This window comes from Uranotaenia lowii, chromosome 2 (assembly GCF_029784155.1).
Source record: "Uranotaenia lowii strain MFRU-FL chromosome 2, ASM2978415v1, whole genome shotgun sequence".
Classification (NCBI taxonomy): Eukaryota; Metazoa; Arthropoda; class Insecta; order Diptera; family Culicidae; genus Uranotaenia; species Uranotaenia lowii.
This window is the reverse complement of record NC_073692.1, coordinates 306,406,961-306,419,935: the sequence shown is the minus strand read 5'-3', so window position 1 is coordinate 306,419,935 and position 12,975 is coordinate 306,406,961. Positions and strand designations below refer to the sequence as shown.

Here is a 12,975-nt window from a genome sequence, read left to right as displayed (position 1 = left end):
TGCCAATCCCTAACTGAAAATTGAAAAAAGATAATGATGACACAAATTTAAAAGACATTTTTAAACATTATATTAATTAGAGAAGTGTTGCTGTAAAATTAGATGAATAGTGACTTTTTCTGAATTGTTGAATATTTGTCAAACTCAGCTCTGTCAGTTTACATTAAGATTCAATTAATGTATTTAGTACAAAGTCCGAAAAAACGACATTTGAAATAATGAAAAAAAAAAAAATTAAAATTAAGTTTATTTTCATTATTCTTTAAATGTTCTGGTTTTGACCAATTGATTTTTAATTTTTCTATTCTGATGATCATGCTTAAAGAAAACTTTAATGTATTTAAATACAGAGGTAAACACAAATCGAAAAAAAATTAATTTACGACGACTCCAGCAAAAAAGATTTTCTGTTCAAATCAATCTTCAGCAATTTTAAAATACTTGATTAGATAGGAGTTTTTGAATAGGAATGGTGGCTAAACTAAATTGAAACTTGATAGATTAAGCGTTCTTAAATTACTGGAAGAAAATAAGTTCGCTATCCAAAAGTTAGCGTAACTTATTTGTATATTGAACTATAATTCTGGATTTTTTTCTGACACAAGGGTATCCACTTGCTTTTATCCACTCAAAAGGATTTTTGATAGGAGTGTAACCTATTTGGTCATTCTTCCTCGATTGTTTTTTAACCTTTTTGCCTTTCTCACAGAATTAGTTATAGGTCGATTGGGAAGATAAATAACTATGGGTCTTACACCTACCTCCATAGGTACCTGTCGAATCAGCTCTACTAGTTCTGACGATGTCTGTGTATTTGTGTGTCTAAGTGTGAATTTTTGTACCTTTTTGTTCTGGGCGTTTAAGTGAAACTGGACTGAACAATTAAAATGATTATTATCTTAAAACACAGAATATTTTCTTCTCTTCAACCCATAAAAGAACGAAAAAAAAAACAAATAGTTCAAAATTCGTTTTCATAGTAAATATCATTAAAATGGTCCCTCCAAAATAAGTACCCACCTGACTTAATAGCAAAATCCAGACATAACTCATCTAAATGATCTAAAAATTATATGATGAGTACTGTTCAGCGCTCAGTTTATGAGAAGTGCCTCAATCGACCCAAATCTATATATATAAAAATGAATTTCTGTCTGTCTGTCTGTCTGTTCCCTATAGACTCGGAAACTACTGAACCGATTTGCGTGAAACTTGGCAGGTGGGGGTATTGGAGATAGGGGAAGGTTCCTATTATGGTTTGAGACCCCTCCCTCTCTCATGAAGGGGGGGAGGGGCCTCCCAAGCAAAAGACAATTTTTTGCATAACTCGAGAACCCATCAAGCAAATGGTATCAAATTTGGCATAGGGTGGTATTTGGGAACGAGGAATATTTCTATGAATATCAGGTATTCCTCCCTCCTCTCAGTGGGGTGATAGGAAGGGGGAAGGGGGGCTATCTTACAATTTTTCATATAACTCGAAAACTAATCAAGATATTGGAACCAAATTTGGCACGGGAAGGTATTTGGATACGAAAAATACTTCAATGATTATTTGAGACCCCTCCCTCTTTCCAGTATAAAGGGGGAGGGTCCTCTTTCATATTTTTTTTACATAACTCAAAAACTATTAAAGCAAATGGAATCAAATTTGGCATGGGAGGGTATTTGGATACGAAAAATATTTCTATGATTATTTAAGACTCCTCCCTCTTTCCAGTAGGGAGATATAAAGGGGGGAGGGGGCCTTTTTTATTATTTTTTACATAACTCAAAAACTAATTAAGCAAATTGAACCAAATTTGGCATGGGCGGGTATTTGGGAACGTGACATGTTCTAATGATTATTTGAGACCCCTTCCTTCTTCCAGAGGGGAGAAAGGAAAGAAGGAGGGGAGTTTCATACAATTTTTACTGCATAACTCAAGAACTACAACAGCAAATGGAACCAAATTTGGCATGGAACGAAATTTGGGTACGAGAAATGCTTCTATGAATATTTGGAATCCCTCACTCTTTCAAAGATGTGGATGAAAAGGGGGAGGAGAGGTCTCTATTACAATTTTCAGTATAACTGGAGAGTTGATCGAGCAAATTGAACCATATTTGACATGTGAAGGTTTTTGGCTACGAGAAATGTTTCTATTATAAATTTAAGCCCCAACTTTTTTTCAACGGAAAGATATATAGGGGGGCTTCCATACATTTTTTTTGCATAATTCGAGAATTAATTGAGCAAATGAAACTAAATTTGGCATCAAAAAGAATTTGAGTACGAGAAATACTTTTTCTTTGTGAAGCAATACCTTTCTTGCAGTAGGATGATAGAATTGGGAATATAGGAAGGGAAAAGAAGGCTTACATTTAACTTTTTTTTTTTTTTTGAATCCGAGAAATGGACAAAACATAACATGGAAAGTGAGTAGGTACCTAGGAGGAGGGAGTTGAGCCCAATACACTTTTGTTAGCATAAGTTCTCAATTTATTCAAACAAAACCACAAATGGAAATAAATATGGCATGGAAAGGTACTTGGTTACGAGATATGTTTCTACGAATGTTATAGACCCTTACGCTTTACAGTGTAGAGAGGGGAAGAAAGAAGGCTCCTTTTAAATTATGTTGTAAAGCTTAAAAACTTATCAACCAATTAAGTTATAATTTGATATAAGAGGATTTTTGGACACGAAAAAATGGGTATGATTATTAAAGACCACGACCACCATTCAGCAGGGGGTGAAATGAAGGAGAGGGGAGGCTCTCTTATCAGTTTTTAGCATAAATCCAGAGAATATCAAGCAAAAACAATCATATTTTATAAGTTAGATTGTTTGGGTACGATTAATTTGAGACCCTCCAGACAGATCAAAATTATCAGATCTTTTACACAAATTTAAAGAGCAAGATTCAGAATATTAGTTTAAGTTATCTTTGAGTTGCAATTCGAAACTCCAGCTGCAGCTCCCATTTTATAGCGGTTGCTTATGAATTATGTTATAATGCCAATAAAACAATAAAAATTTGAATAATTTTTGAAAAAATCATTTGATTTTGGAAGGTGTAGCAAAGCACACCGGGTCAGCTAGTGAAATATAAAAAAAGATATTGTAATAAACGAGATTGGTTTGGAAGTTACTGTTGAATCGATGAGAAGAGCCTCATCATGTTTAAACCAATATCAATTTTCAATTCAACGAAATATTGTATAATTTAGGGGAAAAAGGGGCGTTCCAGGCTTTTTTGTCAACTAAACGTTTAGCTGTGGTGTACATCATTCCGTTCAACAATAAGTTTTTCACATGATACCATGATTCAATTGTTTCTGCTTGGACACGAATGCCAAAAGTTGGTAAAATGTCCTTAATAAAATAGTTAATAATAATTTTTTCTTTGCACTTTCTAATGCGTTCTCGAATGTTCCAAGGTATTTTTTTAAATACATTTATTGCAAGTAGGTATTTAGGAGAAATTGAGGCAACTAGGACTGCATGACAACAGAAATTCAGCGGTGTCCATTATTTTATTCATCAGTTAGTTCTACACATGTTTAAATGTTTTTGTACCTTTTCTGTTGCTTTCTCATTTGTTACTACGATTTTTTGGTAGATTTCTGAGTGCTAAGCGATGTTCTTGATTCGATTAAGCAATGAGTTTTTCACCTGATTCAATGTTTTTTGCATCTGTTCTATTGCGTTTTCGTTTGTAACAATGTTTTTTTTGGAGAAATTACATGAACTTAGGGGAAAGCGAGGTGATGTTAATTCACCGATAAAAAAAGAGAATCCTTATCAGCACTAATTTCTAATGACAAAAATATTTTACAAGTTCTTCGAAGTTTACACATCTGTTGAAGTTTCCAGACGTTTAATACTCAATCCGCACTGAAACTTCCATGAAACATATGTGATGTAATGAAGGCCGTGCGAACAGGGGGAGGGGGTTTTAGGGGTTTAAACCTCCCCCCCCCCCATGCAGAATTTTTCCAAGTAAAACTTTCAGTACAAGATATGAATTTACCGGGATCTTTCTGATCTCAAAAGGTGTTTAAAAATAGTTTTAAACTCGTCAGAAAATTGGCTCGCCTACGGCGGAATTTTGCATTTCAACTGTCTAGTTTAAGACATTTCATTCTACGATTTAATATAATGCTCACGAATTGAAACACATTTTTAATTGTACTTTTAAATTTTCAATTCAGTTAACCTTTTGTACTTAAACTTAAATATTGACAGAAAAACTCCACCTCGTGTGTAAAATTGGTTTTTACTAAGAAGTGTAACTAAACAAGTTCAAAATTTTAAACCATATCATCCAATACAGACTTTACACATCACAAGTTGGTTGGCTTGTGACAGGTGTTGAATTCTGACGATAGTCAATAGAATTAGTCATTTGGTCATTAGTCATTGGTAATAAGTTGATGGCATTCCAACTTTTATGCTGATATGAAATATCCCTTAAGAAACTAATTTCAGTATTCAATTGCATTCTGTGTTTCTCTTTTTTCTGAATGCTTAGCTCCACATTTAAAGAGGTTTTGATAAATAACATAGGGTCACAAAATTCACATTTTTCCGAGATGCAACTAATGTCAGAGCTAGTTTTGATTTATTTGTGTGTAACCAGATTTTGTTTTGAAATTACTTTTGAAAATAGGTAAAAACCATTTAAGATTTTTTTTTGACTAATCGTTTTGATAAAACTTTAAAACATAAAAAAAATCTACATAATTTGATTTTAAAAATTGTCCACTTTCCCCAAGATCGCAAGTTATTTCAATTTCAGAGAAAAAGATTATAGAAGTCTTCTACTTGCTTACTTAACTTCACCCAAACCAAATTAATTTCAGATATTTTTAAAACAAAAATCTAATTCAGGCTTCAACAAATTTGTTAAATGAAATCACACATTTTTTATAAATTTCTTCAGTAGTGTCGGAAAAACTAGTAATGATCTTTCAATTTTTTTTAATCTGTAGAAATTTACTTTTTATCTATCATCTATCAAAATCAACATCATCATCATTATAGTAATTCCTGAATTAAATGAAGTATAAAACAAATAAAGCATAAGTTTTCATACTTTAATGTAGATTTGTTAGTGCACCAATGATTGATTTCGTTCAAAACTAATTCATTTTTAAACTTATAAACTCCATAATACCAAAACCAGGAATGTAGCTTTTAAATGATTTTATTTTGTTTATAAATTCAAATAAATTTTCGGAATTTTTAGTTTTTTAATTTTTAAATAAGTTAACCGAATTTCAGAAGCAAAACAATTAAATTTTCTTTAATAATTTTAATAAGTTTCTCACTATTTCAATTCTGAACTATTATGTTTGGTAACGTTGTCTTCTTAGAAGCCTTTAAATGTAAATTTTTAATATGTAAATCATGGTTTCTCTCCTTTTCTCAAGGATCCAGTATTTCGACGGCGACAAAATATTCAAAGCTAGAAGTTTTATACTATTAAACCTTCGCTTACTTTTTTTTAAACGTTTCACTTTCCTTATTTTTATTATAATCAGTTTCTTATTTATCATTTAATTAATCAAACATTTTCCAACCTGTAAGGAATGTTAATCAAGACAGTTTCTAAACAACAATAATTAACATTTTGCCGGACAATTTTTCCATGATTTATTTTTTACCTATGTATATTTAAGATTTTTTATTTAATCTGGGTTATAGCTAATGTAATTTATTTCAGTTATTCGTATGTGCAAAGCTTAAAATTTTGGTTTTAACTGAAATTTCAACACGATTTGGAAACATTTGGGTTTTGGAAATATAGAAGTTAAATATGTAAACTTGGCTGCTTAACATTTTTTTCGAAGCAAATGTCTAGTTAACAATAAGGAACAAGGAATAGTTTTAGGAATCAATCACCATATTTACTGTGCGTTCTTGGTATTGTCATTACTTTTAGCCAAATTTGAATTTGAAACCCCACCAGTATTCTCGTTTGATTTCGCCAAAAAAAGTCGATGCAAACAACAAACATATTTTACACTTTGAAAAATTTTAATCGAGTTAAATTTCCAACTAGCACTGAAAATTCCGTCATATATGATGCTTATTTTAACTTATATTACATGTGATTTGATTTTACAGATTTTATTCATAGTGCGTAACTTTGAGATTGGATCATTGATGAGATACGGTTTTGAAGTTAAAAGTTTAACAAAATATAATGTTGCTAGAGCAAAGACTGAAAAATCGAATTTCCATACCCGACTGTATGAATGCTGTTGATTGGCCCAAAAACCGACCGACAAAATTTTAGCTCATTTGGACTTAATTAAAAGTTTATTAGAGCGCAAATAGTTTTGATTTTTTTTTACCCGAAAAATTCACAAAAGGAGGACCAAATGAAAATCAATAGACAGAAACTCCATTAAACGATGACCTGTGAAAATTTTCAAAAGGCGTCAGGGTGTGTTTATAGAAGATGTTTAAAAGAAAGAAAACATTAGTTTTAATTTTTTCAGAAATGGAAAATTTAGTCTTTTCTTAGTAGTTTTCAGGCAAAATTCAAATATTAGGTCGGTGAGTCCTCATACGATTGGATTTTTTAAAGATTTAAAGTCCATGTTTATAAATTTTCATCTGTAAAATGAGTCCAGTGCAATGGAATAGTTATAATTTTATTTCTAAATTTAATTTTTTTATTTTTATATAAGATATTTTTTTCATCCCGAAACATAATAAAATTGCGACAAAAAGATAGAATTGCATTTTTTGAATTGCTTATTTTAATTTATTACAGTTTTAGACTAGATTAAGTCATTATAAACAAAAATTCCTATTAAAACAAAAAATTCAAGAGATTAATAATCCAAATTTTCAGTAAATTGGAACATATCGAACAAAAGCTTGCATGCAATAAACTTGCATACAACCTACATCACACAACATTGAAAAATCATATTATTTTAGATCGAAAATTTGGAAGAATCTCAATTCCCATTCTCTACAGTTAGACTTTCGCTTTTCCAATTCTTTGAATTCTCGAAAATAATCAAATTTTTCAATTAAATACCTTGTTCTTTTATTTTTTTCACCCTTCTGGATTTTCGGGAAAATAGAAGAGGGGGGGGGGGGGGCGAATAAATTGAAATTTGTTCCGACCTAATTAAAAAATGACAAGTCCATTTACTATTAAAAACTCTTATAAAAATGAAACAACCTTCGTTATTCCATAATTTATGTATTTGTGTTCTAAGTTTTTGCACCTTTAGATTTTTTAAATGTTTATAATATAAGTAATATTCGTCAGTTTTGCTATTATTTTCATATTTGTTGTACTATTGTTATTTTTTTCCATTTGATTGGTTTTTATCATTAGAATTTAATTTAAAATTTATAATAATTTATTCAATTTTTTTTATTTGTTATTTATAGGACAATCCTAGTGATTAATTAAGTGTAGGATACCAGTTAATCATTTAAATGGTTTAAATGAGGTTTGGAGCAAGTGGTGATTCCTGTACAATTCAATGCTTAAAATCTACCGGAGTTTCGTCATAAAATTCCCATATCAGCCGAAACAAATTTTTTTTAAACATCTCCAAACTTCGACGTTTTATGCATTTTTAAGTCATTTGACTTCAAAATAAAACTTTCGAGTTTCCTCGAAAATTGAAGCCTTGGGCGCTTTAAGGCACCCCTATATCAAATTCGATTGAACTGAAATTTTTCACAGATCACTTTTTTGTAAAGGTAAAGAATTACAGCTCAAAAATGAAATTCCTTAACGCTAGAGGAGAATCTCCTAAATCCCCCTTTAAAACCTTTGAAAACCTTTGGAATTCTGGAAAACTCCTTTAAATGCAGTGATCTATTCAAATAACTCGTAGAAGCATTATTATTCACTTTTACACAGTAAATTTTTAAAAATAATCTTGTTTTCGTTGAAAAACTCAAGTAGTGCTGTTCTTATTTCGCACCCCTTTTTCACATTTTTGGTCCTTAACGCCAATTGCTACGTTTAAAAAAAAGTAACTTATGCTTGATTTATCCGTTAAGCAATTCAGAACAAAATGTGGAAGACAATTTTCGTTATTTTCAATCATTAACAAGAGCAACAAACAGAAGAAAAGCGCTAAAAATGTTTATAGTTTATGTAAACTTTATCTTAGAAGCTAGTAATGATTTAACGATAGGTGCTCTTGATTTTGTATTGCACTGTGAAAATTTGTAAGATGAATGCTATGTAGAGAAGAAAATCTAAATAAATCTGTTTACAAAAAAAAAAAAAAATCATTCATATTTTAACAAGCAAAACACATAGTAGTGCTATTCTTATTTCGCTCACTGTATATTGTCGGCTTTTGAAATTTCACATGGCCTTTTTGGCTGCCACCGTAATGTATGTATTTACTTTATTCAAGTATTGGCCGCCAGACGTGGCCTAGAGGATAGCGCTCCAGTCTTCTAAGCCAGAGTCCATGAGATCGAATCCCGATCACGGCACACATAGTACTCTCTCTGTGGTCTGGTGGTTTTAGCATTTGTAAGATGCTAGCCAAAATATCCTTGAAAGATGTACGCCTTAGAGTTAAGTAAATTAGATCTCTTCAAAGAAACAAGAAGTTTCACTGAGATCCTATATGTGTGTGTTCGTTTAAAAAAAAAAAATTATAAAAGTAGATAACTGCTTGAATAAAGTAAAAAACATAATAAATTCAATGTTGTATAGCACTTTACATTCAAATGCTACAGAGTTTAAACAACAGCTTTAGTCGTAATGTAGCTGGAATAGATTTTCCTTAAATCCCCAAAAAACATGTTTACCTTAAGTCAAATGCAGTCAGATGAAACAACTCGTCTTGATATCTTGACGCTGTTGAGTGCAGAAACTGTTAAACACCAATTTCACACTTTTCAGTTTCCCACTTTCGCATTTTCCCAATGCATCTCTGTTATTTCCATCGGTCCCTAACAAGAGAGCATGCCCCAAAAATAACTCTTTCAAATTGGAGACTGAAACTGACAACTACTTTTAGGTGCTCTAGTGTTTCTGTCGCTTCCAATAAATTCCAATTTCTACCTCTGATGGCTGACAAAGATCTGCAAACGCAATGTCTCACTGAGGAAAGTCGTTCGAAATAAGCAGCAACAATAGTAAAGTGTCTCGATTCCTTCTTTTGAGCAAACGACCGAAAATTGTCTCCGAAAATCCTCCGTTTGGCGGAAGACACATTCAACAGGTCCTAGGATCAGTATAAATCGGACCGAAAAAATGCCTTCTTCTAAATCCATTTCGCTGCCGGGGATAGTTTTTTTTTGGAAATATTTAAGGAAGGGTTGAAAAATACGAATTCTAGGTTGGGGTTTCCAGAAAAAAAACTCCGTTTGCCATTTTCACTATTTCTACAATGGAAAGTACTCTTCCCGGGGCTGCAGGGAGCAGGGCAACACTGCGGGAAATTGTGATTGTTCGGAGCGTTACGTGGTTCATTTTTTTAACATTTCGTCGGTCGAATTTGTGCCAAAATTCATATATCCTAGATCAATCGGTGCCTAAGCTGGTACGCCGTTGGGTGATCATAATCGTTCGTTCAAGTTTGCCGGCTAAATTTGTGAAATTGCAAATAAAGTTGCATCGTTCGGTTATTTTCTGTGTCAAAAAGGCATAAACTGTGGCTTTCCCAGTGAAAAAAGCAAAAGCTCAGGGAGAACTTTTCGAGCATTTTGAAGGAAAGAGAATTTAAAAGATGTATGAACTGTGGTACTAATCAGCGAAACTTGTGCTTTTGAGATGGTGCTTTTGAATGGGGTTCGTGTCCGGGGAAAGGGTTTTTTTGGCATCGTCTGGTTGTGTGATGACGTTTACAGTGTTTAGTGTTCAGAAAATTCTATGTCAATCCAGCGGTAAAGTGGCGATAGCGTCTCTCATCATGAAATCTTCGGAAGACCGGGCTTGTCTTCATAAATATCCTAAAAAAATGGCAAGATAAGTAAAACTTTTTCACTGTTTAATTTTATCTAAATAGATTGGATTATATCTTTGTAATAATCAAAATTCCCTTTGACGCATATATACAGGTATAATTTGTTCATTTCATTTTTCGGTAATCTGTGAAGCTTTGAACTGCTCGAAAGTTCGTATTAGGTTTGATACTTGGGAATCGTAACATCTTAATTGCAGGGTTGCCAAAATTGATTTAATTCTGTGTGTTTCCATTTTTTTAAATTTTGCCTATTAAAAATCCAGTCCAGTTTCAAAAGTTTGTTAAAATTAAAGATTTCTTGATATTTCATTCATTGTTCAAAGAGTTTAATAACAAGGCATCCAAATAATTATGAACTCATTTCATGCAATATAACAGGATTAGTATTTGACCGAAAAAAGTACAAACATACAAAGTTAATTAAATTTTGGCTCCAGTAAAATGTTCAATTGAAAATTATAGAGAACCAACCATTGTAGATAGGCGCGCGTTTCATTTTGCTAAACTTTCTCGGCTGTTGCTGATTTTCCAGACTATTCAAACAGAAAAGTGCAACCCATCAAATTATACTTCCATTTTATCTTTTCACTGTTTTGAGCTGAAATCTAAAGAATTATAATTGGTTTGTGAAAAAATCTCTGTGATTTTGTTGTTATTGTAATAAATTTGAAAAAAAAAACACTTATAAAACGCGCATACCACGAGACGGAACGAAAACTCTTAAAATTAATATGTGTAAAATAATCGTAACTTCTTTGTATTGTTTCTAATATTAGGTCAAAAACAGAATGCATATAACAAAACATAAATAATTCCTCGTTCAGATCAAATTCCCTTGTTTCGTTTCTAAATTTACCAAAATTTTTAAATCAACAGCCTTTTTAACGTATTGTAAACATTATTGTTTCGGAAAAATATATAGAAAACTGATCTAGAGGAAAATGGAGGAAAATCAACAGAACTGTAGTAGGACATCATTTTTCTCATATAAAAAGCAGAACCTTAACGGAGTTTCATTAAACAGTATGTATGTAGGAAAACACTCTATACGTTTATGCATGTAAGATCACACTAGTCAAAAGTGTCTCCTGGTCAAATCCTTCAACCCACATCTCCAACCAATTTTTTTTTGCTAGGATGCAGAGGTAACCTCGGTCCTAAAGCACAACATTGTTCTTTCATCCCTTTCTCTCATTTCCAACCTATCTATTGACTACTAGGACGTGGCCGGCGCCGTTATTGATAATGAAAGAGAGAGCATCAGTTCTGTACATTGAGAATGGACTGCTAATCCCAAGCACCACTCTTTTGGCCTTTGAACATAATTGATGGCCTCGGTCAATCACGGAGTAGCAACCACTGGCGATGTGGAATTCATTCTACTGAGCCACGCCTGCGACGATGGAGTTCGAAATGTACCTAATTAAAATAATTTTTATATTTTTTGTTTGCATAAAGGAACCCTTCCATGACTAAAAACCTAATGGTTGTAGAAATTGATGTTCATGCATTTCGGGTTTCATAGTACAGGTGGATGTGAGTAGTCAATCAAGCTAAGCTAAGCTAAGCTAATGGAAAGTACTCTTCCCGGGGCTGCACTCTGGTGGTAAATATCTGTCTGGATCAGAAAAACCCCCATCTGCTGGTCTTGGTAAAATGTCTGTAAGTAGTTACCTACCTATATATGTATGTAGTTGTTGGGTATCACTCCAGTCACGATGATTCGAGAAGTTGTTTTGTTATTGGAAGCTGGAAGAAGCCGGTAGAAATTGGAGCTGCTGGAGACGATGGGGTTGTTGGTCAGAAGATGTTTGGATCCTTGTAGTCGCTACTTTTGAATGGTGTTGTATTTCACGATTCTCTGGAAGTGGAGCTTTAGAAGCATACACAAATTGAGATAATTTTCAGTGGATTTCAAATTCAAACGTAAAATTGTTGTGTAGTTTCGTTCAAAAATCTTCATAAAAGGTTAAAAACATCCGTGTAAATACATAATATCGCTTAGTTTCAGTAAAGTAGTCAATTTATCATGATGATCATTTCTATTACAGTTGACAAGCCTGAAGCGTAATGGAATAAAGCTTAAACTTTATTGGGATATTTTTCTCTTCCATGGTTATTCCATATTTTTAAATTTTAATTTTTGGCTTTTTACGGTCTTGGATTTCAATCAAACAATTTTATATTCGAAATACCCGACGTTTCGACCATTTTTTGTGGTCTTTCTCAAGGGAGCTTGAAGTTTATTTGCGTACAATTAATTTTGAGCATTGTTAGTGGACTATTCTAAAATGTGTAAACTCACTTATCTGTCTGCTGTTATTGTCAATATCGTTCTTTTCCAACGGCTAGGTGTCCAGTTTTTGCAGCTCTGTGGGGGGTATTGTTGTTTTTTTTTTATACATTTTCAATCATATTAATAAGTTTAATCATCTCACAATTTTAATCGGAACGAAAAGATTATTTTTCATCCGATTTCCTATGGCACTTTAACGTACTTTTTGAACTATGGATATTGTGTTATGTGGATTGTGTGGGTATTGTTTGGGGTTGAGCTTTCTGAGTTGGTAAGTGGGATTTGAATCGGTGTAATGTGTGGGTTTTGGGTATTTTTTATACTATTGCTATTGATGGTTCGGGTATTTCGAATATAAAGTTGTTTGATTGAAATCCAAGACCGTAAAAAGCCAAAAATTAAAATTTAAAAACATCTTCCCGGTCGATAACATAAACCTAACCTAAAGTTATTCCATATAGAAAATAAAAATTGCAGAAAAAAAATCGATCAACAGAATATCTTTTACACGGTTTAAAAGAGTATGGCTAACCATACAAATTCAGGAAAAACAAACCAAAGTTGTATGAAAGCCTTCAAAATAAATTGAATCAACCGCCGACTGTGGCCTGGGAGATGGCGTTAAGTCTTCTAAACCAGAGGTCATGAGATCGGATCGTTCTGTAAGATAGGATTGTTTGGGATGATTTTTCCAACATTTTTCTTCAACGCGGCTCCCCCAG

At 32.6% G+C, this 12,975-nt stretch overlaps 1 protein-coding gene across 3 annotated transcripts in view; it reads left to right on the top strand.

Annotated features, from left to right (window-relative positions):
- The window catches only part of LOC129745053 (somatostatin receptor type 2-like), a 326,740-nt gene that overhangs the window by 270,818 nt on the left and 42,947 nt on the right, over nt 1-12,975 (top strand). The window lies entirely within an intron of this gene.